At 45.1% G+C, this 25,464-nt stretch overlaps 1 protein-coding gene across 4 annotated transcripts in view; it reads right to left on the bottom strand.

Annotated features, from left to right (window-relative positions):
- PPM1B (protein phosphatase, Mg2+/Mn2+ dependent 1B) overlaps positions 1-25,464 on the bottom strand; it is a 102,273-nt gene that overhangs the window by 37,888 nt on the left and 38,921 nt on the right. For 2 of the 4 annotated variants that reach the window (XM_063443907.1, XM_063443904.1), the window contains exon 1: positions 21,772-22,290. The exons of 1 other annotated variant lie outside the window; for it this stretch is intronic. The gene's annotated coding sequence lies outside the window, so the exon portion shown is untranslated. Of the gene's footprint in view, positions 1-21,771; positions 22,291-22,449; positions 22,554-25,464 lie in introns of those variants that run through there. One more of the 4 variants, XM_063443905.1, reaches the window with a different exon arrangement.

The following is a 25,464-nucleotide window of genomic DNA, read 5'->3' as shown; positions in this document are numbered from 1 at the left end:
AAGACTTGTTATTGCAGGAGAATGAATGCACAATAATCATTAGCTCCTAGTCTGTTAAACTGTGCCTGTCATAGGGATAAACTGGAATTTATTATATTTGAAGGGACACTAAGCTCCTTGCGTAGGTTTTGGTGGAAGCAGGCTCAGGGTCCTACATAAAGGATTGCTCTTAGGCATTCTTTTCTGCCCCAATTACTGACTCACTTGCAGTTTGTATACCAATATCCAATATATAAATATATACCAATATATAAATATCCTTCCACAAGCCATCTAAGGACCCTTTTTTCTATACGGAATCTATGTGAAGGATGTAAAGCATGCACTATTTATGATTTATGAAGGCTGTGGAGTGTATTGTTGTACACATACTACTTAAAGGATCCCTGCAGGGACACTTAACACATTACACCTCCCCTCAGGGGATCTGGTATTACTATACCCTTCTGCACTGTGATTTTTTTCCTCAATGAGTTCAACTCCCCTGTACAGCAAGAGTTCAATCTGCTGTGTAAGTACACACTGGCTAGAGGATCGTGTGCTGATATTCTTTAACGTTTCCCTGTTGCGATTTTTGCCACAGTGCCTGCCAACAGTGTCTGCCAAACATATATTTACATGCAGGCATTAAAGGAGACACAATGTTTTTCCTATACCTCAGGATCTTTATGTCTTTGTACCTTACTCAGGGTCATTCTATATTACTACACCCTGCACAGGGTTCTACTATATCACTATACCCTACAGGAATTACCCGATCACCGCGCCCTGCATCTGGATTAACCCCTTCAGGTTTTCCCCTCTCTGGGCACTTTCATTTATGGATACAGTTATAATTATTTACTCTCATGGATATATCTCTCATGGTGCCTTACAATGGATGATTATATGTTGAGCACACAATCTATGTATTATTGTGAAGCCATACAATATCGCAGTTGTTATACTAAACATATACTGTACCTATAACAAGATCTACTATATCTCTGTACCCCACAAAGGGCATTTTGTATTACTGTACCCTACGAAGGGTCATATTATATTACTGTACCTGACGGTGCAAATCTATGTGGGTGTCCTCTGAGTATTCTTTCATGGCACACCACCTGGGGTGACCCCCAGATATGCATGCAAGGTCATTCATAGACCATTACGTTGATGTGGATGCCCTCTGGGTATTTTTCATGGCACACCACCTGGGGTGACCCCCCAGATATGCATGCAAGGTCATTCATAGACCATTACGTTGATGTGGATGCCCTCTGGGTATTTTTCATGGCACACCACCTGGGGTGACCCCCCCAGATATGCACGCAAGGTCATTCATAGACCATTACATTGATGTGGGTGTCCTCTGGGTATTTTTCATGGCACACCACCTGGGGTGACCCCCCAGATATGCATGCAAGGTCACTCATAGACCTTTACGTTTATGTGGGTGTCCTCTGGATTACCACGGCACACCACCCGGGGTGAACCCCGATAGAGTGCACGAAGTCCTACGCCTCAACTTTATCACTGATTACTGCATACATATATGGATGCTCAAACACTGCCTGGCAGTTTTACATTAAAGCATCAGTACCACCTTGCTGGATACGATCTGCAGGCAGGATCATGAGTGTACTGAGTGTATTGCGGAGTACCCTTCACAGGGATACATATCCGTACATTTACTGTACCTGGCGTAAATATTGAACGTGGGTGTCCTCTGAGCAAATTTTCATGGCACACCACCTGGGTGTGACCCCCAGACACGCATGCAATACTTGCAAGGTGCCAACAACAACTATAATGTGGGTGCCCTCTGGGTTACCATGGCACACCACCTGGGATGACCCCAGTCGTATACACGTGGACCCTGCGACTGCAGACCTTATGGGGGCAGGTCCCACGCGCTTCTATAATAAGCCAGTATAGTTACATCCGTGCTTACAGCTCTGGCGTGCATTTATGGTGCACCCAGCTAACCGGACCAGCTCTACCGGTCAATCGCGCCTACGCCACAGCTCCCAATAGCCGGATTAAACTAATGGAGGTGACCCCTCTACACTTGACACGAGTATTTCATACGTTCAGACAACCTGATGCAGGCAATTCAAGCCGCTTTACCTGGGTGACCCCCAGTGCTACCGGGAGTCTAACACCCCTACGGGCTGACCCTCAAACACTACTCCCACTGACTACTATCTCCCAACAGGATGAGAACGGGTCATGGAGAACACTCTCAACCCCCTAGGACTTCTAGCCTACTCAATGGAGTATGTTTTTTCTTGTTAGGAGCTCTGCCCCACACTGCTTGCTGGAGACCTTCATGTCCAAGTAGATATCCACCACGCACGTTGGACATAATAGATCACTCACACGAAGACAACTCGCCATCTGAGGAAGTGGAACGTAAGATCGACTAGTATTCGACCCAGAAGCACAAGACATTCTATTTGACGGTGGGAACTCACCCACCACACTAACTTTAGCCCACACCTCCCTGAGGCAAATCCTCCACACCCCTTCGGGGAAAGGTGTCTTTTTTGGGAGGACTGGTCGGTAGCGGAACCGAACCACCAACCGCTTCATCTACTAGTGAGTCAACCTATCATCAAGGGAACTCCTACGTGGTATACAAACGCTTCAGGATAGGGAAAATCTACCTTCTTCTAGATCTCCTGAACGGTAGCGACTGGTTTACACATCGGGACCCTGAGGACACATACTTGTCAATATCCGCTACTCTAAACTATCTAGTTTTCCTCCGATCCCAGTGATGAGGACTAACACGGCAGTTTACGACGCTGTGGTACCCACAAAGCTACTGAAGCCGGTGAGGGCTCACATCCGCGAATTTGGACGTGCGATGTCCCGTGTACCTGGAGGACTTGCTGACCCCTTGCGAATCCAGACTACGTTTGCAGTCAAATTTGTCGTTCAAGTTCTGGACTTCACGGGTTTTTTGTTTGGTAGTACGCAGACAATTGCTCCCCCATCTGTGTCGGGTCAGTTCCTCGGTTTCGACATCGGCTTGGAGAACTATGTTACGCGTCGGTCCCCAACAAGATCACCCCTATACGGTTGGATGTCGGACACGATCTAAGGTTGGATACGATTCCTCTCAGAATATTTACCGGATTGTGGGATTCCTCTCCTCCTCTCCTCCTCCATACAATCGATATCCCCTGACCCACTACGCTACGGGGCCATACAACGACTGCTGGTTAGATACGCACACGCCGGTCACTCATGCGACCACTGTCGGCAGAAGGACGGAATTTCGATGGTGACTACTTCACTTGCAAACTTGGATCGGCGAATCAATCATTTACTCTTCCTCCGGATGCGTAGTGGTGGATGAACCCATTCAAACGGACCCAACCGCTCTCCGCAATGGCAAGGGTTATTTCGATACACACGCACACACAGGATATCGCTCCTGACACTCCTCGGACAATGCCAACCGTGGTTCCCGGATCACCTGGGGACATCTCGCGAGGTCCCTCTACCACTCCCTACCTTCCCTCTATTTTGACGGGACCTCAAGGGGAAGCTCACTTCTTTGTCATGGAAGGACGACTGGCACTAGTGGACTGAACGATTTCAGGGCCTCCTGAAATGTCCGCGACCTATTGCATCAACTAAAGACCTCTGATGGGACTCAGGCCCCCGGCACCAGGAAATGCTATATTTCTGCCTGTCCGGCCTGGAGTGTATGTTGGGTGGAAAGGGATTCCGATCCCTTTACCGCACCTACCCCACCGATCCTTAACCATCTGTCACACCTGGTCTCGTTGGGGCGGTCATATCGGTCCCTCAACGTGATCGGATCTGCCATATCGGTGGCGCACGTTCCGGTACAGGGCGGACCAGTAGGTCAAGATCCACCGGTTTGTCGACTGATACGGGGTGCCGAATTATCGAGACCCGGCACCCAAGTATTCACACCTCTGGCAGGTGAATGTGGTGCTGCTATTCCTTGGGGAATAGCAGGACAATCCTTGTTTGTCACGGAAACAACTTTCAGCCGAAGTAGCCCGCTTGTTATGCTTCGCCTTATTTAGACGGGTGACGGACGTTAGGGCTTTCGATATGGATGGTTTCCTCTATCACACCAGATGGGATTACCTTTACCATAGCGAGACGAACTAGTCCAGTTCATCTTCGGTGTCATACCCATACTTTGTGTCAGACACCAAACTAGGTGTGGTCGGAACGCTAATGGGGTGTACCGAAATCATTCCCCTTCGTATTCATGCGACGGGTCTACTCCCGACTTCTTACGTGGAATCTCATGGAGAGGTGCCTACCACTGCACGGGCTAGATGGAGCCGCGGGCTATTGCATCTAACGAGCGTCGAACCTTGTTTCGGAGCCCACTCGGTCAAGGGTGCGGTGGCCCCACAAGTCCTTTTCGGCCGACGCTTCCCTAACCGACATTATACGATGCGCGGTTTGAGCGCGAGAAGGGTACGTTTAGAACGCTCTATTTCGGCAAACATCTCATACTTCCTTCACACTGGTCAATTCTAAGCTTTAAAAATGCAAATATGAAGCCTCCTGTCATGTGGTAAAATTGAAGATTATACTAGCTTTAGTGTACTAATAATCTTAATTTTAGTAATGACAGGAGGCGAATATTTCCCACCCTATAGGATCCCTCCCATGTTTTTCTCGTGTTTAACAGAATATGCCCTCTATGTTCAGGAAGGTAAGTACGTTATGGTTGTATGTTTGCTACTTAGATATGTGGCTTGAGAGACTTGTATAGGTTGAATAATTAGACATGTACCTTGAATTATGTTGTGTTTACAGATTCTTAAATATCATTGCTTTAGAATTAATATATATTGATATGTTACTCATTCTAGTATCCATTGGTATATCAGATTCTTAATGTTTATTGTATGCGGACAAGCTACCACGCCAGAGTCCTTTCACCTTTTTCTTTTTCTTACAGCGTGAAAGTCTTCTCATCAAGACAAAGACTCACCTTCCATAACTCTACATCACGGAACTACTGGAGTTGATTATTCTAATATGTTGTGGAACTGTTGACGTAATATGATTATGTTTATTGTTGATGTTTATTGTTTCGCTTCAAAGAAAGAGGAAGTGATGTCATAGACAGGGCCTTTTATGGGCACCATATCTTTTCTCTGATTGGTTGTTACTGTTTCTATGCTGCTGGAGTTTTCAGTAAAGAAAGATATGCAAATATTCGCCTCCTGTCATTACTAAAATTAAGATTATTAGTACACTAAAGCTAGTATAATCTTCAATTAAAGCCCTTTTTGTTGTCTAAAAAACGGTATATAATATGTGTTGGTATAATAAATGAGAGAGATGCAAATTGCAGTTGAACACAAACAGCAAAAAATGCAAAAATTGCTTGTGTCCTTAAGGGTATGTCCAGCTTCTGAAGCTGTGTCCTTAAGGGGTTAATTCAACAACCATGAGCCCGCAACAATTTATGTATCTGCATGCCTTTGTTTATTTAACTTTCTATAGCGACTTTGACAAATGCTTATTTGCAAAACAAATGATTTTTCTGAACACAATAAGAATATAAAGATTGTCAAAAGAAACAACCTATATATATTTAGAAATTAAGTAAACGGTAAAGCCTTTGAAATGAAGAAAACAATTTTTGTTTTATAAACTTCATAAATTACGTACTTGTAGGTCAGGCTCCTCAAAAAATCCCATACGGATAGGAGCATAGGTTGTTTTTTTTAAAGCCTCAATCAGTATGGGAATAAAACAGTCAGCTCTCCTAACGAATGAATCCCTTGACCCACACTGCAATTGCCATTTTCTTTAAGAAAAGACATGTTGCACTATCCCTTTTACGCTAGGACACGGCTGTTGTGAAACTAACCGCTAATCTGTTTGGAAGCACCGTTAAGTTCTTTCTAATGTGGTTTCGAACGCAAGGAAATGCACTGACACAATACACAACAACTGCATCTGTGTATTACTACACTCTTGAAGGTTACGTGAATGATTAGGGAGGCTTCGTTGCAAAGAAAAGTTAAAACTAAAGAAATAAAAACACATACATCTTAAGGACTGTAGGGTCACACAATTTCGATTTTCTGTCTGTACTATAAAATACTATCCTGTCTAGCTAATGTGGATAGATCTATTTATATAATATTGACCTTTAGTCTCTTGCGCTCTCCTAACTCCTAAGCCACTTGCCAAAGGGCTGTTTTTTGTTAGATAATGCAAGTGTCACACACACGCAGGCAGTGCTTGTGTAACGTATCCAGAACAGTTTATTTTAGGTGTCCATGTCACGAAAATTGAAATCTTTTTGATATATTAAATTATTATTTTTGTATTTATCTAAAAGACATTAAAATGGAACAAACATTTTGGGATTGAAGAAAAAAAAAGTCATAGCAGGGATTGACAAGACCTTTCTGGACTATAAAATAGAATCTTGTAACCGCATTTATCTTTTGGCATGGAGATGAAACAAGCTTGCAACTGCACTGCTTCTTGAAAAATAGGTTCCGGCTAAAGGTACTCAATCCCACTGTGTAAACTAGATAAACTATTCAACATTCTTTTATTTTTGACATATTCTGTACAGTGACCTGCCTTCCATCAGATGCACCAACACATTTTTGTAATCAGGAATGGAAAAAGGTTGGTAACTATGGACCTCAAGGCAATTTAAAAAAAAAAAAAAAAAAATTCTGGCAAGCTCCAAGGATTCAATGCTGGGTTTGAAGTGTGGTAGCAACCCTTGTTGTATGCCATTTAGGTTTTCATAGGGGAGGCAAAACTATTCTGGAATAGAAAATATCTCTGTAAAGTTTAATTTATATTAATGCAAAAGAATATATACATTAAATCTAAAAAAAAAAAAAAAAAAAGATAAAAATGTAGCAAGCTATAAGGGGAGGAGCAATCTGAGGTACCAAGCATAGAACCAACCTTACTCTGGGAAATGTATCAATATGCTTAATAAGTCAGACATCATTGCCCTATCCCTCCCGGAACAGAGTTGGAGCTCGGACCACTTCTCACAGCCTAGGAGAAAGTTGGCATCCATGGGAAGGACACTGTTTCTGCTCCAATTTGGTAGTTTACTGGTGATCTTCTGTTTGCAAGTGCAAATTATTACATTCCTATATTGGGACTGGTTTTATGGAATAAAAACATATAGCGTGTTGGGCTGCTGGTTTTACCATCTTTATTAGGTCCACTGGGCACATTGATGCATAACAGATGCAGAGCAGAGCATACTTGCCTGCTCCTGGCTTGTGAGCAAGATTTTAGTTTTTTATGATTTGCAGAATTACACTTTATATTGTTTAATTTCTCTTTTTTTGTGTTTATGTATGTTGTGTAAGAGTATTACTATTGGAATATTCAACAAGCTCTTACCCAGCTATATAATTGGAATGCATTATATATTGCATTCTATTACATTAGTGAATGCAATCACTAGGCTGGGTACAGTAATGTTGGCACTTAAATGGTTTTGCATACTGAGCACAATTCATCATTGTGAGGACAGCGGTATTTTAAAACACTTTTTGAAATATTATTGTCACTTATTTTAGAGTTACAGCACACCTTTTTAGTTTATTACCAAATTTTAACATGCCAATGACGAATGAAAGAAAAGAAAAGAAAAGAAAAAAAAAAGATAGAGGATAGACACTCCCTAGTATGCATCACCTGCATAGCTCAAGACTGGGGGATTCTCGTATTCCTGCATACCTATGTTTTCTTAATGGACTCAAAACTATTTGTATGTTAAAATTTACACTCACAATTACAAAAACCCTAACTGAAGCACCTTGAATGAATCTAAAATTAGCAAGGAAATGAAGACTCCAAATTATTTAGGAATGTGTAAAAAAAAAAAAAGCGGCAGCTGGAAATAATCCACTGGCTGTATAAATTAGCCAGATATCGCGAAGACTTTCAAATAATCAAATGGGAACAGAGTTTCCCTCCCCTCTTCAGATAATCAGAATATATGCCTGAGGGGGGCACTATTATGAATAACTGCTTGAGAGCTCATTTAAATCCCAAAGCATTCAAAAGACATACATGAGACAGTTTACTTTGTTTTATGCAAGTTCTGATTTTGGGCAAATATGACTGAGCTGAACTTCAAGTAACTCTCACTGTCACTTCATGCCATTTCCACACATCTTACCTGCAGGCAAGAAAAACAAATGGTGAGACCAGAACAAGTACAGGCTATAGTAGATTGAATGGCTGACCATGCCTCCAGTTCCTGCACATTGTCTCCCACCCGGTCCCCTGTTGAAAGCTCAGAGTTGGCACCTGCAGCCCATGGCCATCTGTCTTTCACCTCACCCACTTGCAAATCAGCCAAGCAGTATAAGCCATGTTTTAGAGCCAAGTCATGCAGCAGTCTCTTATGCTTTTTGATGACTCTGCTGGCGGGGTTTCCGTGGGCCATCCAAGATTGAGTGTACTGATGCACAACCACTTATGTGTCAAGATGTGGACATGCAAGGACTATCGCAGCACGTCTCTGATGACGAAACACAGGTGCCAACTACTGTGGCTTTCTGCAGTGTGCAGACCGGCAAGGAGGGCAGGGTTGAGGAGTGGGTGGAGGATGATGTGGAGGATGATGATGTCCCAGATCCCACATGGAATGAAGGTCATGCGAGTGACATGTGCAGTTTGGAGGAAGAGGCGGTGGTCGCACAGAGGCACCAGCACAGCATAAGAGGGAGCAGGGTGCAAAAGCGGAGCAGCCATCCCCTAGACGGTACGCCTGTTACTGCCCAGTGCACCCAGGGACCGAGCACACCAAAGCCAGCTCCAAGAAGTTCCCTGGCGTGGCAGTTCTTCAGACAATGTGCTGACAAGACACGAGTGGCTTGCACGCTGTGCAATCGGAACCTAAACCGAGGCATAAACTTGCTAAACCTGAGCAAAACCTGCATGACCAGGCATCTACATGCAAAGCACAAGCTGCAGTGGAGTAAGTACCTCATAAAACCAAGAAGGGTCTCAGGCTCCTCCTGCTCCTGTCTCTGCCTCTTCCTCCACCTCTGGAGTCACAGTGGCACCTGCCACCCCACAAACAGGATGTGGCAGCAACGCCACCACGTTCACCACCCTCACCAAGCATCTCCACACTGCCCCATGGAAGCGTACAGCTGTCCATCTCCCAAACACTGGAGAGGAAGAGGAAGTACCCCCCTAGCCACACACGATCCATGGCCCTGAATGTCAGAATTTCAAAATTCGCAGCCTTTGAAATGCTGTCATTCCGTCTGGTGGAGACTGCCAGTTTTAAAATCCTGATGGTGGTGGCTGTCCCACAGTACGTGGTTGCCAGCCACTACTACTTTTCCAGGCGAGCCATCCCTTCCCTGCACAACCAACTGGCAGACAAAATCAGGTGTGCACTGCGCAACTACATCTGTGGCAAGGTCCATATCACCACAGATATGTGGACCAGTAAGCATGGGCAGGGTCTCTATATCTCCCTAACTGCAAACTGGGCAAATGTAGTGGCGGCTGGTCCTGAGGCGGATAGCAGTTTGGCGCATGTCCTATCGCCACCTAGGATTGCAGGGCATTTCTCTTTGCCTCCTACTCAGCTTTCTCCTCCTCTACCACCACCTCATCCAGGCAGCATAACACCTTCACCACCAACTTCAGCACAGCCAGGGGGAAACGACAGCAGGCTGTTTTAAAACTGATAAGTTTGTGGGAAAAACCCTGCACTGCGCAGGAGCTGTGGACGGGCATGGAACAGACCGATGAGTGGTTGTTGCCACTGGGCCACAAGCCCGGCGGTGTGCGATAATGGGCGAAATCTCATAGCTCTGGGCCTAGCCGGTTTGACGCACATCCCTTGCCTGGCGCATGTGCTGAATTTAGTGGTGCAGAAATTCCTGAAAAACTACCCAGATATATCAGAGCTGCTGCAGGAAGTGCGGGCCGTCTGTGCGCGCTTTCTGCGTTCTCACCCTGCTGCTGCAGCATAACTTCGGCCTTCCCGCTCACCGCCTCATATGCGATGTGACCACAAGGTGGAACTCCACCATGCACATGCTCGAGAGACTGTGCAAGTAGCAGCAGGCGATAGAGTTTCAGATACAGCACGCACGGGTCAGTTGCTCTGATGAACAGCACCACTCCACCACCAATGAGTGGGCATCCACGTGAGACCTGTGTGCCATTTTGCACTGTTTCAAGTACTACACCAACATGGCCAGTGCCGATGATGCCGTTCTCAGCCTTACTATCCCGCTTATATATCTCCTTGAAAAAAACGCTTTGGGTGATGATGGAAGAGGATGAGGAAAAGGAGTAATTTCCACGGTTATCAGGCCAGTCATTAACAAGTGGCTTGGAGGGTAGGTTCCTGCACCAGCATAGGCCAGGTACACAATTGTCCAGCCAGGGCACAGTTCTTGAGGATGAGGATTAGGAGGATGAGGAACCGTGTTCACAGCAAGGTGGCACCCAACGCAGCTCATGGGCATCACTGGAGCGTGGCTGGGGGGATACAGAGGACACAGACGATACACCTCCCAAAGAGGACAGCTTGTCCTTGCCTCTGGGCAGCCTGGCACACATAAGCGACTACATGCTGCAGTGCCTGCGCAACGACCGCCGAATTGCCCACATTCTAACTTGTACGGATTACGGGGTGGCCACCCTGCTGGATCCCCGTTACAAGGACAACGTGCCGTCCTTAATTCCCTCACTGGAGCGTGATCGTAAGATGCGCGATTACAAGCGCACGCTGGTAGACACGCTGCTGAGGGCATTCCCAACAGACACAGAGGGCTCAGTGGAAGCACAGGGCGAATGCAGAGGAGGAGGAAGAGGTCACCAACGCAGCAGGGGCACCGCCAGCACCTCAAAATGGTTAGCATGGCCGAGATGAGGAAAAGCTTTGTCAGCAGGAAACCACAACCAGAACCACCATCTGATATGGAACGTCTTAGCAGGAGGCAGCATGTCAGTAACATGGTGGAACAGTACGTATGCACACGCCTACACGTACTGACTGATGGGTCTGCCCCATTCAGCTTCTGGGTGTCCAAATTAGGCACATAGCCTGAGCTTGCCCGTTATGCCTTGGAGGTGCTGGCCTGCCCTGCAGCCAGTGTATTGTCTGGACGTGTGTTTAGCACGGCAGGAGGCGTTATCACAGACAAGCGCAGCCCCCTGTCCACAGCCAACGTGGGCAAGCTCACATTTATTAAAATGAACCAGGCATGGATCCCACCAGACTTGTCTTTACCTTGTGCAGAATAGACATTTCTGCACAAGGTAAAGACCCAGCCATTGTTATACTCAAGTGCACTTATTCTTGGTTTTTTTCTTTTTTTTTTTTTTATATGTCCTAATATTTTGGGGCTACACCAATTTAAAAAAAAATAAAAAAAAAAATAATATATAAAAAAAAAAACAAAAAAACAGTGTTGGCTACCTCCTCCTCCACCGCCACGGTCATCGCCTCCTCAACCTATGGGTCACGTAGTATAAACTATGTACACAATAGCAGAGGCTTGTTAAGGCCTTTTCTCCATGCATCAGGAGTTGAGCTCAGTTTGAACAATGAAAGAATACCCTGCACTCTCAAATGGATAATTCTGGTGATCCTCCTGACAGCCATGCTTTAGATTTTGATTTATGTTCTTCCAAAGCTAAAAATTAAAGATTCCATCTAGTGCTATTTTATGGCTCAGCTGTATTATTAGTTCGTAGGTATTTTATGTTATTTTAAGTGATTTCCCTATCCACATTTCTTTGCAGGGGACTTGTCCTACTCTTACCCCCATTTTACTTCCTTTTGCAGCACTCTAGAGTCTAGCCCTTTCCAGGATTTGAGGCATTTTTGTGCCCAAAAGTTTGGGTCCCCATTGACTTCAATAGGGTTCGGGGGTCTAGTTCGATCCCAAACTTTTTTTTTTTTTCCTTTTAGTTCGGCAGAACCCGCAGGACCCGAACATCCAGGTGTCCGCTCAACTCTAATCATGACCTTTTTGTTGCGTAATATTTTTTTTGGTCTCTGATTTAAAAACAAAACAAAACAAAAAAAAACACAAAGCAGGACTCTCAAGGTGGTAGATTTATAACATGCCTATTAAGAAAAACAAAAAGTGACAGTCATTTAAAAAAAACGCTAAAATAATACCCATTTCAGCTGATGGTTTTGTTTGTCACTTTTTTTTTTTCCTTAACAATATTTTGAAGAGTTCACAGGACAGACTGATGATAAAAATGGTTTCAGAAAAACTCTCAGGAGTGTAGTAAAAAGTATTTACATGGGTTTAACAAGAAACAGAGATGTGTGCATGCTGCTTAACCATACAGGGTAGAGTGCAACAACTTTGTGACAGCTACCAGAACACCAGACATTAAAAGTTCTATTAAAAACCTGGTCTTGCCACAATCAGAGTACAGGCCATTTCCTGATGCCTCACTAGTACTTGATTGGCTCCCAGGCTGTCTGATTTTTTTTTTTGAAAAACAGAATATTAACCAATAATGTTAGTAACAGCGATATCCAACGGCTATTTCTGAATCAAGAAGAGCAATTTTTTCCTGGAAGTTTTTGCCTTCTTTTGCAAATTTACTTGAGCTACAGTGGAACAGACTGCCCACTAGGTTTCATAAAAAATATATATATTTATATGCTTATCGTACATTATTTCTCTAGCTCAGTTGATATTAATGCTCAACAGTAATATTACTTTAATAAAGTCTTCAGAACAAGGATTCCCTAAGAATCCAAAGGAAAAAAATAAAGAAAAAAAAATACATGGGGTCTGTTAAAAGGACACTCCAGGCAGCCCTTTTTACTCACCTCGTTCCAGTGCCAGGAGCCTCGTGAAGCTGCGCCCCCTATTTAATCAAAATAGGTGGGCGCGAGCAGGGAGCAATCAGACGCTTCCATTTGGAAGCGTCATTGCTCCCTTGTGCGCATACGCGGCTATGCCGCACATTCTTCATAGGGCGGCATTCATGCCGTCCTATGAAGTCCTGAGCGCACTACCGCGCATGTGCGCGGTGTACGCGGCCGCGAGCTGATTGACAGCTCAGCTCGCAGTCTTTGCCAGCCCCCTCTCCTGACAGGCAGGAGAGAGAAGGCGCGCAGCGAACAGTGCCTACATGATATGAAGTCCCTCTGGTAGCCGACTGAGTGACCACTGAATTTTCTCTGAAAAAAACAGTGTTTACATTAGATTGCCATTAAGCTGTAGTTGTTCAGGTGAATGTAGTGTCCCTTTAAATGCTGCTCCCAACCTCCAGCACAGCCTCTCTTTAGACTAATCATAGAACTACTACTTGCTGCACTAGAACAGAAACTGTAGGCACTACAACCATTTCACCTTATTAAATCTGTTGTGCCAGAAGTCCCCTAGCACAGGCCCTCCATTCAACATTAAAACCATGTAATAGGGGGCGGGGCCGGGTGGCCATGCCAGCAGGCTGCAAGTCGCCTCAGCTCCTGAAGAAACCAGCTAATATTGGGCAAATACCCACTAAACACAGCCTAAAACACCCTGGAAATTCGTGGCACAAGCTCCTGGAGTGTCCCAGTGCAGCTAAAGCACCTGATATCGGGTGGATCTGGGTCCCGGTGAGATGCTCTGGGGATAGGGGACTGAGTGGAGCAGACTGCTTCCCATCCCAGTTACAGTGAACCACAACGCGACTGGGGCCCTCCCGGCCCTGTTCACCCCCCCCTTTGGACCGGTGGGGGTTATCCCGGTCCCCATCGGGCAGGCAAACACCCTTACGGCGATCCTTGGTGACACGGCGATCCTTGGTGAGTCGGCGCCGACCGCCAATGACTGCCACACGGCCTCAACAAAATGGCCAAACGTGCTGCAACTACCCCACAGGCCGCATAAGACGGACCGCGCAGGCCGCGCCGATGCAGACCCCACGAACAACCCTGAACTGAAAATGTGGCGGAGAAGAGGAGAGGGCAACCTACAACGCTCACACTACAAGCACAGGGCAAGCCCCAAGCTAGAGCGCCTCACCTCAATCTCCTACCATCAAGATCGTGGGCCACCACTGGGGGAAGACCCAGACAAGCTATCCCCTTGCAACAGCTCTGCTACACAGCTACCCGCACCTGGACACTGTGGTCTGCACGGCGCAACACCTATACTCGCCCCCACGACCAGGTGACAGAACCACAGCGACCCTTGGACACTATGCCCGGTGGACGTCGGAACCTAGTGGACTTTGGCTGCCAGCGGGGTACATCCCCATGCCTGTGGAAAGGATAACTACCAACAGCATGAAGGAAGACATGGCAGGCACAAACGCGGAACTAACCGCAGACAGCCTCACCAAAGGACACTAGCGGCATACACCGCTTCACGGACATTAGTGTTAGTAATGTCTCAGCCAAACCTGTAACACAGCGGTCTTCAACACCCTGACTACCGCAGATGATGACCCAATGTGCCGCGCTCTGCCTGGTGGTACCTTATCTTCCTTTCTTTTATAATACTCTACTTTACCTTATTTCAATAATCGTCCTAGCCAAGCTATTTGATGGATTTCACTTATTTAACTCATTTGTGTACTTAGATAGACATGTAATTTTATAGAGGATTGGTGTATGACTAATCAGTCCAGATGTCACTGTATGGAATGCATGTCCCTCTTTTAAGCACAGATAAGCGTAGTTCAGCATGATCAGATTACTATCGAGGAACTGAAACAATGACACTCACCATGAACACTTACGTTAAGCTACTGAGTCAAACGTGTTTATAAATGTTAGTTGCATTGAATACTTAAAAGTTTACGCTACTCGAGAACCTAAACAACTGCTAATTTGATACTTTAACTAAAAATGTGCCTGACAAATCATTTACCACAACCTGTAATGCAAATATTCAATATTGCACCCTGATGTTGCTGTTGTGGCGCACCAAAGCTTGTGATTACTCTTGGGCACACCAAAAATAAAGAATTAAAAAAAAAAAAAAAATGTAATGGCTTAACATCAAATTAAAATCCCTGGCCACCATCAGGCTGGCTTGCCAGTGCAGGGTTCCTTCTAGCCATACCTATGACGGTCAGCTGACACTCTCTAAATACCAGACACCCAATGCTGCTCAAGCTAATGCTTCCTCATTAGCCCAAGCAACTCAAAGGAGAAGAGCTGCTGGGTATTCTTGTTAAGCATTAAAAACAGTTTAAGATCGTAGATATGTGGGATTGTAAGATATGTAACCATCTTAAACCCCCCTGTATCACAGCTCAATTAGCTGCCATTTAGGAGTTAAGTCACTTTTGTTTGTTTATACAGCCCTAGCCACAGCCTGCATGAAAACAAAATGGTTTCATTTTCAATCAGATGTAATTTAATTTGAAATATTTATTTTTATCTCCTGCTCTGTAAACTGAACTTTAATGACACTAAAGAGGCTCCCACATGGTATAGAAGGCTATTAACAGAGCAGGGGATACATGCTAAATTAAACAGAATATCTAGGTTCCTTTTCAGTTAGTATTTAGAGAGGTTGTGCAATTCATATGCAGAGAGGTGTGACTAGGGCGGTATCAACAAAGTAATATAAAGGAGCACTAAAGTGTCAGGAACACAAACATGTATTCCTGACCCTAAAGTGTTAAAAGCCACCATCTAGCCATCTGGTCCCCTCTTGCCTCCATAGATAAAGTAAAATCTTACTTATAGTGAAGTCTGAAGCTGCTGCCTTGGCCTGCTGACATCAGAAGAGGTGGCCTGATCCAATCACAATGCTTTCCCACAGGATTAGCGGAGACTGTCAAGGAGGCAGATCAGGGGCAGAGCCAACACAATTCAAACATAGCCTAGGCCAATCAGCATTGCCTCAGACAAATTGAATCAATTTAACTATGAGGAAAAGTTCAGTGTCTGTATGCAGAGGGTGGAGACTGAGTGGCAGTGTGCTTACTCTGCAGCACTGCCCAAGTAAGCAGCTTTAGCAGCCATCTGATGAGTGGCCAGTGAAGTGATCACTAGGCTGTAATGTAAATACTGCCTTTTCTCTGGAAAAAAAAAGACTGTTTGCACCAAAAAGTCTGAAGGGAATGATTCTATTCACCAGAACAAATGTAATAAGCTGTAGTTCTGGTGATTATAGTGTCCCTTTAACAGAATTGAACAGGAATTAATTCAGGGGCATGATCTATACACTATACTTTTAATCTTAACATGTTCCTTTTAGTTTAGCAATAATGAGACCATTAATATGCTTTTCAGATTAGCATTGAGAATATAAGGCACACACTGAGATTACTAGTACAATGCTTCTTTTACACAGGTCAAAGGCAGAAAAACATCCCAGCTTGGGAACGAAGCATCCCTGTAAACATCATGCCAAGTCCAGCTCTCCACAGCTCCTGTAATTTAAGGTCCATCCCCAGTACATGAATCTCCACTGCAATTGCAAAACTAAAACAGGTTGCACAGTCTACCTATCCAGACCTCATTAACTGTGTAACAGAAAATATTAAATCTTCCACAAGTCAGCAATCTCAGAAAAGAACTCAAAGTCCAATCAAACCTAGACTCTAATAAATCAATGATTTTCCATGTATATAGAAGTTAAAACTTTGTACTAAGATTGATTGAACATGGACAGATCTTAAAAACACTAGAAAGCCTTATTAAGAACGTTACATTTAGGCAACATAAATCATTCACACAAACTTGGACAACAATGTCAGTCCTACAAAATCATGCAAAAGTCAGGGTCGTTCTACAGTTCACACTTGAGACAATTATAAAAACCTTTTTTTTAATTCAAAATCTAGTAGTGAAGCTTTAAGGAATGGTGTGTTTAGATAATATTCTGTTCAACATCACACTTGAATGAGCTCACAAGGTGCAGCACATGTTGAAGTTATAACTAAGTGGTGGTTCATTTATTCGTCCTTAGTTCAATCCTATTTGGGGGGAAAATAGCATTGAGCATGATACAGCTTACTGCAGGCCTTCCATTAAGGCAACACTAAAGCATTAGGAATACATATATATGCTATAGTGTTCCTCTACCCATAGGTGCCCCATGAGTATTTAAAAGGTGAGTATACTGGTCTTACATTTGACAGCACACCACTCTAAGTGCCAAACCTTCACCGTATTGGCCAAGACAATCAGTCTTGATATCAGCCAATCCAATGCTTACTCACAGGAATGCATTGGGAGACTACTGTACATGCACAGCCAATTGACTGAAATGGTCAAACTTACCTTGACTATTTCAGCGATATTACCTCTAAAGGCTGTTAGTGTGACAGCTAACATTTTAACCATGCAATGTAAAACACTGCCATTCTTGTAGAACGACAATATTTTAGTTGGACGGTTAAAAAGCCGACAGGGGCATGGTACCTAAACCTCTGAGTTGAAGTGGTAAAGGTGCCTATAATTTCCCTTTTACTGTAATTTACGCATTTATAAATAGAATCCGAGCACCATTTAGGATCCCCTTTATTCAAACCAAATAAGGTGTGTGTGACCTTAAATAATGCATACATAAACATAAATGCCTCCTTACATGCCATCTCCTGACATGTGCAAGCACAAGGCATCTCAAAAATGCATTTGAGATGGTTTCAGACCTTCAAACTGTGCATGGTCTCATTACATAAATGGCACTACTGCTCAACGAGCTAAAATGTCTGCCTTCACAAATTAAATATAAACCAGGTCATAGTAGAAAGACCATTAAATCAAGGGTGAGCTAGGAGACGCACTAAAAAGAAGTTGGTACTGCAAACTAGGAAAGATGGAGCCTCAATTACGTAATGGGAGGCCTTCCCTGCAAAACTGCATGTATACCAATTTGTATGTTAAAAAAAAAAAAGGGCATTAGTTTTTATGTATGTATTGCAAGATATTACACAACTAGGCTATATTACATGTAAACTTTAAAGGGACACTGTAGTCACTCAGACCACTTCAGCTCAATGAAGTGGTCTGGGTGCCAGGTCCATCTAGGGCTAACACTGCAGCTGTAAACATAGCAGTTTCAGTTTTCTTCCTGACAGCCGCTAGAGGCGCTTCTGTGACACTGGATGCGAAATTCGCATCCAGCTTGCAGAGCGTCCATAGGTAAGCATTGAGAAATGCTTTCCTATGGACTGTTTGAATGAGCGCGTTGCACTTGACGCACATGCGGCTGCACTTGGGAGCGGACGTCGGCAGGGGAGGAGAGGTCACCATAGCCAAGGGAGCCCGGCGCTGGATTAAGGGAAGTAACTGAAGGGGTTTAAAGGATGCTATAGTGTCAGGAAAACAAGTTGTGATCCCATTGTCAGTAATAAAATAGGATACAGGTTTCCTTTAACTGTACCAACTCATGAACAGCCTTGCCTCAAAAAAAATAAAATAAAATAAAAAAAACAGTATCAAAGTGTAATTTGTTACTCATGGTCACTCACAGGGACAGTGCAGTTGTAAGAAACTGCCAATAACAAACAAGTCCATTGTAGCACAGGTTTTGCAGGAACCAAACTGGGATAACAACATGAAATATAATTAGTCTTTTAGGGGTTAAACAAGCATTTGGCAAAACTACAAAAATATGGCTGCAGATCAACTTTTATAGGGACACTAGTCACCAGAACAACTACATGTATTGTATTTGTTCTGGTGAAATATAATAATTTCCTTCAGGCTGTTTGCAGTAAACACGGTCTTTTCAGAGAAAAGACAGTGTTTACATTAAAGCCTAGGGATACCTAGGGATACCTCCAGTGACCATTCTTCAGATGGCTGCCAGAGGTGCTTCCTGGCATACTGCTGCACAACGTACAACACTGCTTGGAGACACTGAACTTTCCTTATAGAGATGCATTGATTCAATGAGGAGATACGGATTGGCCAGGGTGGTGTTTGGCTTGTGCTGGCTCTGCCCCTGACCCTGCATTCTTGACAGTCCCAGACAATCCAAAGCTTTCCTATGGGAAAGCATTGTGACTGACTGAGACCACCACTTAAGTAAGCCAAGCAAGCAGATCAGGGGCACAGCCAGCACCAGCAGACTGAAATAAAAGGTAAAATGTTACTATATTTAGTGAGGTAAGGGTTTGTGTTTCTGACCCCATCGTGTTCCTGTAAGGAATGCAGACACCCGCAACGCAACCTGAGGCCTGCAGAGCTGGAGCCAGGGAGAGGCGGCAGCTCTCTTCGACACCAGATACCCCAGAAAGCACTACTGACCTCCTACCCCCATAAGGGTAAAACAAACTCCTGCCACCACAACAATTGTTTGGAAATGGGGTGGGAGTGTTCTTTAAGCCTCAGTTGATTAGTAAAAAATGTGAGCCGTTATCAGTTACATATATAATTAGAATTTTGTTACAATACAGAGAATTAAGCACATATGGGAATAAGCGTGGTTTTCAAATCTCTGCATTATACCATTTAGCACCCAATACCGACATAGGAGCGGTGGTCTCCACTTTTGCCATTAAACTGAAGGTAGAACTTGAGGATTTAAGTCAATTTGGTTTGTTTAGGTTATTACATATTGTAGGCACTTCACTGTAACACAATATGTACTGATAACATTATACCCAACTCTTACACATATGCAATGTATATTGTTTATTTTGTTTGAGCTATTTTACGCTTACAATAAAATTATTTTGCATAATGGTTTATTATACACTATTCATTTCTTTGCAGGCCACAAGTGTGTCCAAACACCTCTGACTATAAAAGTGTTAATGTAATCTAATAAAAGGCTTTCTCCTCACGGGTCTTTACTATCTTCTTAAAGGACACACATATGGGTAATGGTAATGGAAACAAACACAGTAAAATCCATTGCCAAAAGCCATTCACCTTGTGTGAAAATCATAGAAGTGGGTAAGGCCTGTGTGATCTCTCATCACATTATCAGAGTGGCAGTGCAGACTTGGGAGGAAGAGGAAAGGTTATGTGGGGCACCAAGAAAAGGATGGGTGGCAGAATTAGAAGCTAGGGACACAAGAGGTGATAGGGAAAGCCAGGATTGCATGTTGGCGAATTTAGGAGCAAATTAAGTAACAAGGTATGCAATGGTAGTGGAAAGACAGGGCTGATGGGATGACAAGCACTAGGAGGTGGGGTAACAGCAGGTGAATTGGTGGTAGAGCAGGTGCGGCCAAAAAAAACAAGCACTGGTAGGATGGAAACAGGGCAGGCGAAAAGCCATGGCAAGCACTGGTAGGTAAATGAAAAGGCAGGCGGGGTTACGGTGACAGGGCAGGTGGAGTTACACGGGAAGATTAGGTAATACAAGCCCAGAGGGGCAGTAAGGTTACAGTAACAGACAGACGGGTGTCAGGCGGGTGAGGTTGCAGTAATGGAGAGGCGGGTGAGGTTGCAGTAATGGAGAGGCGGGTGAGGTTGCAGTAATGGAGAGGCGGGTGAGGTTGCAGTAATGGAGAGGCGGGTGAGGTTGCAGTAATGGAGAGGCGGGTGAGGTTGCAGTAATGGAGAGGCGGGTGAGGTTGCAGAAATGGAGAGGCGGGTGAGGTTGCAGTAATGGAGAGGCGGGTGAGGTTGCAGAAATGGAGAGGCGGGTGAGGTGGTGGTAGTAATGGTGTCAGGCGGGTGAGGTGGTGGTAGTAATGGTGTCAGGCGGGTGAGGTGGTGGTAGTAATGGTGTCAGGCGGGTGAGGTGGTGGTAGTAATGGTGTCAGGCGGGTGAGGTGGTGGTAGTAATGGTGTCAGGCGGGTGAGGTGGTGGTAGTAATGGTGTCAGGCGGGTGAGGTGGTGGTAGTAATGGTGTCAGGCGGGTGAGGTGGTGGTAGTAATGGTGTCAGGCGGGTGAGGTGGTGGTAGTAATGGTGTCAGGCGGGTGAGGTGGTGGTAGTAATGGTGTCAGGCGGGTGAGGTGGTGGTAGTAATGGTGTCAGGCGGGTGAGGTGGTGGTAGTAATGGTGTCAGGCGGGTGAGGTGGTGGTAATAATGGTGTCAGGCGGGTGAGGTGGTGGTAATAATGGTGTCAGGCGGGTGAGGTGGTGGTAGTAATGGTGTCAGGCGGGTGAGGTAGCAGTAAGAGATGCGGGTGAGGTGTTGGTAGTAATGGAGAGGTGGCTGTCAGGCGACTGAGGTAGCAGTAATGGTGTCTTGCCGGTGAGGTGGTGGTAGGGGTGAGGTGGTGGCAGTCACAGTGTCAGGCGGGGTGAGGTGGTGGCAGTCACGCTGTCAGGCGGGGTGAGGTGGTGGCAGTCACGCTGTCAGGCGGGGTGAGGTGGTGGCAGTCACGGTGTCAGGCGGGGTGAGGTGGTGGCAGTCACGGTGTCAGGCGGGGTGAGGTGGTGGCAGTCACGGTGTCAGGCGGGGTGAGGTGGTGGCAGTCACGGTGTCAGGCGGGGTGAGGTGGTGGCAGTCACGGTGTCAGGCGGGGTGAGGTGGTGGCAGTCACGGTGTCAGGCGGGGTGAGGTGGTGGCAGTCACGGTGTCAGGCGGATAAGGTAACAGTAATGGAGAGGCGGCGGGTGTCTGAGATAAAGCCGTGTGGCTGTGACAGTTAAGGCCAGTTGGGGCAGGTAGGTGACCGTGTAGTTGTGACAGGGCCAGTTGGGGCAGGTAGGTGACCGTTGAAGGCCGTGTAGCTGTGACAGTTAGGACCGGTAGGTGGCCGTGTAGCTGTGACAGAGCCGGTAAGTGGTCGGTGAAGACCGTGTAGTTGTGGTCGGTGAAGGCCGTGTAGCTGTGACAGGGCCGGTAGGTGGCCGTGTAGCTGTGACAGTTAAGGCCGGTAGGTGGCCGTGTAGTTGTGGACACTTACCTGCCGGTGATAGTAATGAGTGGTTGTGTCCCCGTGCTCGCTGTCCCTCTCACAGCAGGCCGCACTGTGACTTTCCGAGGCCGGCAGGCGCCGCGCACATCGTGGGCCGAAGCGAAGGTTAAAGGAAAGACAGGGCCTGGCGGGATCACACGGCTCCCCTCACCTCAGCGCTTCATCCTCACAGGCTCACGGTTCGGCCGATTTACATGACGCCTTCCCGCCCACGGACTGAATGCGGATCCTGTTCGGGGGGTTTAATATTTATTTATTTTCCCACTCCTAAAAACGACCGAGCGGCGCAGCAGCAGCGGCGTGGGGGAGGGGAACGCAGGGCCGTCTCCGTTAGCGATTGGCCGGCGGAGGCCTCGAGCCAGTGACAAGCGGGCTGACGATTCGCGGCCGGCGCTATCAATCAAAGCAGACGTTCCAGCAGCGGCCTGAAAAAGCCGGCTTCTGATTGGTTGAAGCTGCTGTCACTCAAACTAGCCCTTTATGTGACTAGAGCAGTTCCGCCGCTGACAAGCAGCTTCTCTATCCCTTTACTCGCGCATCAACGACACTTACGCCTGGATTGAAGGGATGCCCAAATAGTTACAACAATATGCGGGGGCAGCGGCCGATTACCGACGGCCGGGGGTGGGTATGTGCAGGGTTGTTGTCGTTTGAGCCGTAACCAACCTTGTTTGATGCGAATATGTTGATCTTTTGTCTCCCGGGTTCTCATTGGCTATTAAAGCTTGGTTGACGGCTTTCGCGACCAATGGTAGAGCAACAGTGGGCGTGGCGGGGGAGAAAGCGACCTGAATGTTGTTTTCCTCAATGCGACTCTGTGGGAGGAGGCAAAAAAAAAAAAAGAGACAGAGTCCCGGATGTAACATGAGCTCATCGCGGGCCAATCAGCGAGCAGGGTGACGTCAGCCGCTTCACAAAAACAAGTCTCTCTGCCTGTCTGTCACGTAGAGGGCGGGGTCAGTTGGTTGCTGAGTGACGTCACTGCCCGCAGAATTGTCATGTTGGTAAAATATGACGTCTTACAGCTATAATATGGTTTGAAGACGCCATATTTGGTTATAAAGCTGTTAGTCTCACGCATGAAAGCTATGGTAATAAATATAGTGTCAGCTTGGTGGACTAAAGTGTGGTTTGGCAAGATTGTAAAGTGAACTTTAGAAATTTAAGGACAAAATATCAAAATTTGGTGGCAGAAATTCTGCAGGTAGACTGTTTTTGCTTTTTAAAGTGACTCAGTCACCTGATTGGGTCTTTGAATATTTTGCAGAGACCCGATGATGACATTGTCTCTTGAGGAGTAGTGACCCAGGGGTGCAGGAGAGGGGAGTTATGCTGTGCTGCCTTCTGTGGGCGCCACCATTTTTAATCTTTAGCTTCTGGCACGTCATCTGCTAGGAGCCCACATGCATATGCACTGCAGAACAAAACTCATTATTTTCCCACTTCAGCGACAGCTGTGGGAAGTGACAAAACATGGCCGCAGTCGCTCCTTGCCTTGCCCTTTTGTCAAGTTAGGCATTTATCACAAGGCGATGTGGTCCCTGCTTAGGATTTATTTTTGACTGTATTGATTTTTCGCTAAAATTCCAACAAGTCTTGAAGCACATTTCATAAAGCTTTTGTCTTTATGATATGCTCGCAATTTTGGGAGGGATGACTAGCAACTTTAAATTCCTTTTTTGAATTATTCATATTTCACACTTTAATAAACTGTACACAATAGGGTTGTAAATTAATTACCGCCTGCAGTTCTTTAACTGAAAATTATATTTAAAAAACAAAGTCATCTTTTGACAATAATGGTGTTTATTTTATGTTTGTGTTGTTTATGTTTGGTTTAAACGGCTATTTTAGAGTTAACTGTGCAATTTAAATATTGATGTATGTATATCTGAGAACTGCATGGGGGTTGATATAAATTGAGCAATGCTCTTACCTCTGTTAGCCCAACATTTGTTTTGTGCATTTCAGATTCATTCTTCAGTATGCTACCGATACATACAGCAAAATCATAAAAGGTTAGAGTTAACACTTGCAGGGCTATTCACTACATTCTAAAATGTAGCAAATTTAACGGGTATTTGTGCCTATAGAAATGTATGCACTTTTTAAGAGCACTAAATTCTACCTATACATTGTGCTAACAGATTTGTAATCAAATGTATAGAGACTATACCAAAGAATTGACTAACATGGGAGGGCTGAAAAAGACCCCAGGCGGTCCTACTGCTCTCCATACATAGCCACCACAGCTCACAAGCTGTGGTTGCTATAGTAACTTCCTAGCTAACGCTCTGTTCAGACTCCGGATTGCTGACAAAGAATCCAGCTTGTTGGTGTCACCAACGAGATATACTGCAGTCAGGGCAAAGGCGAATTGGAGGTGGGTGTTATAAGAAGAACACACACAAAGCTCAGAACATTGAGGCAGTAGGATGGAGGTGAGGTGTCAATATCTAAAAACTTTACATGGAATATCATGTATACATGATGTATTCAATGCTTTTGGAGCTGATTTAAAGGCAAGTATAAAAATCGACAGGTTTACTTTAAAATCAGAAAGGCAAGAAAAGCTGATCATGACAACTTCTCCAGGCCTCCCACAATTGGTGGAACAGTTGGACACTCGGTGCATGAGTGGGAAATTACGGTCTTCTGACAATTCAATGCTTCCCATCGAAGAGCACCATATCATTCTTCATAAATCATATGCTTCTCTTTGAGAAACATGAGACCTGTTCAGCAGCATCATATTAATGATTCCAAATATGGAGTGCTTCATATAATAGGAAAAACAACGTTTTAAACAAATGTTAGATTGCCTATCATGTATGAATTGAAGGTACACACTTGTTATGGTGGCAGGTGGTCCCAGGTGTCTTATCTTAAAAGGCTAAACCATTAATGAACGGTTTAATCTTAAAGTCTGCAAGCTGACACTTGATTGTTCTGCCCCTCCACTTCCTCTGATACTTAGTTAAGTGTAAGTATGTGACGAGAGGAATTAAAATCAAAAAAAGCCCTATTCAAAAACAACAAAATTGCTCTGGTCTCTAATGCTCTGAAGCAACGCAAATCCCTTGTAATTAAGCGGATCAATCAATATAATAAATGTATTGTTGCCCTTCTATATGATGATGATATTGTCCAGCTCACTCAATCAAATACACATGGACAGGGCCATATAAAGAGCCCATTGGGCCTCGTGCTGACATTTATGATGGGCCTAATTACAGAATCTTATCGACAGAAAACACTAAAACAGTTATACCTCCCAAGCATCACAGATCTGATGGAAGTGGTGCTGTGGGGGAACTCACAGGATAAACCTATCGGTGAACGCATACCGTATGCTAATCTCTCACTTTAATCTTTCAAGTAAATCCATACCCCCTAAAAGAAGTGTCCACTGAAGCAGGGTGGCGATTGGCCACTGGCGCAAATCACGTAACCAGAATCACCCAAAGGGACAAACATGCCCCAAAAATTGTAAGGCCAGCCTGGCGTGAAAGCATGTTATGCTGCCTGCCAATTGGACCATAGTTTTGTGTACTATGCAGACAGCACCCTGAGCTTGGCATAAATGCGTCTGATGACTTCCTTGCGCTGTGCTTTCTAAGGACTGTCCCCTAGCACTCCCTATTCATCTCCTTACCTTCTTACTAGCAGGCAGAACTGAAG

The sequence above is a fragment of the Pelobates fuscus genome, chromosome 2 (assembly GCF_036172605.1).
Source record: "Pelobates fuscus isolate aPelFus1 chromosome 2, aPelFus1.pri, whole genome shotgun sequence".
Lineage (NCBI taxonomy): Eukaryota > Metazoa > Chordata > Amphibia > Anura > Pelobatidae > Pelobates > Pelobates fuscus.
The sequence above is the reverse complement of the archived record's forward strand: the minus strand, read 5'-3'. Positions and strand labels throughout refer to the sequence as shown.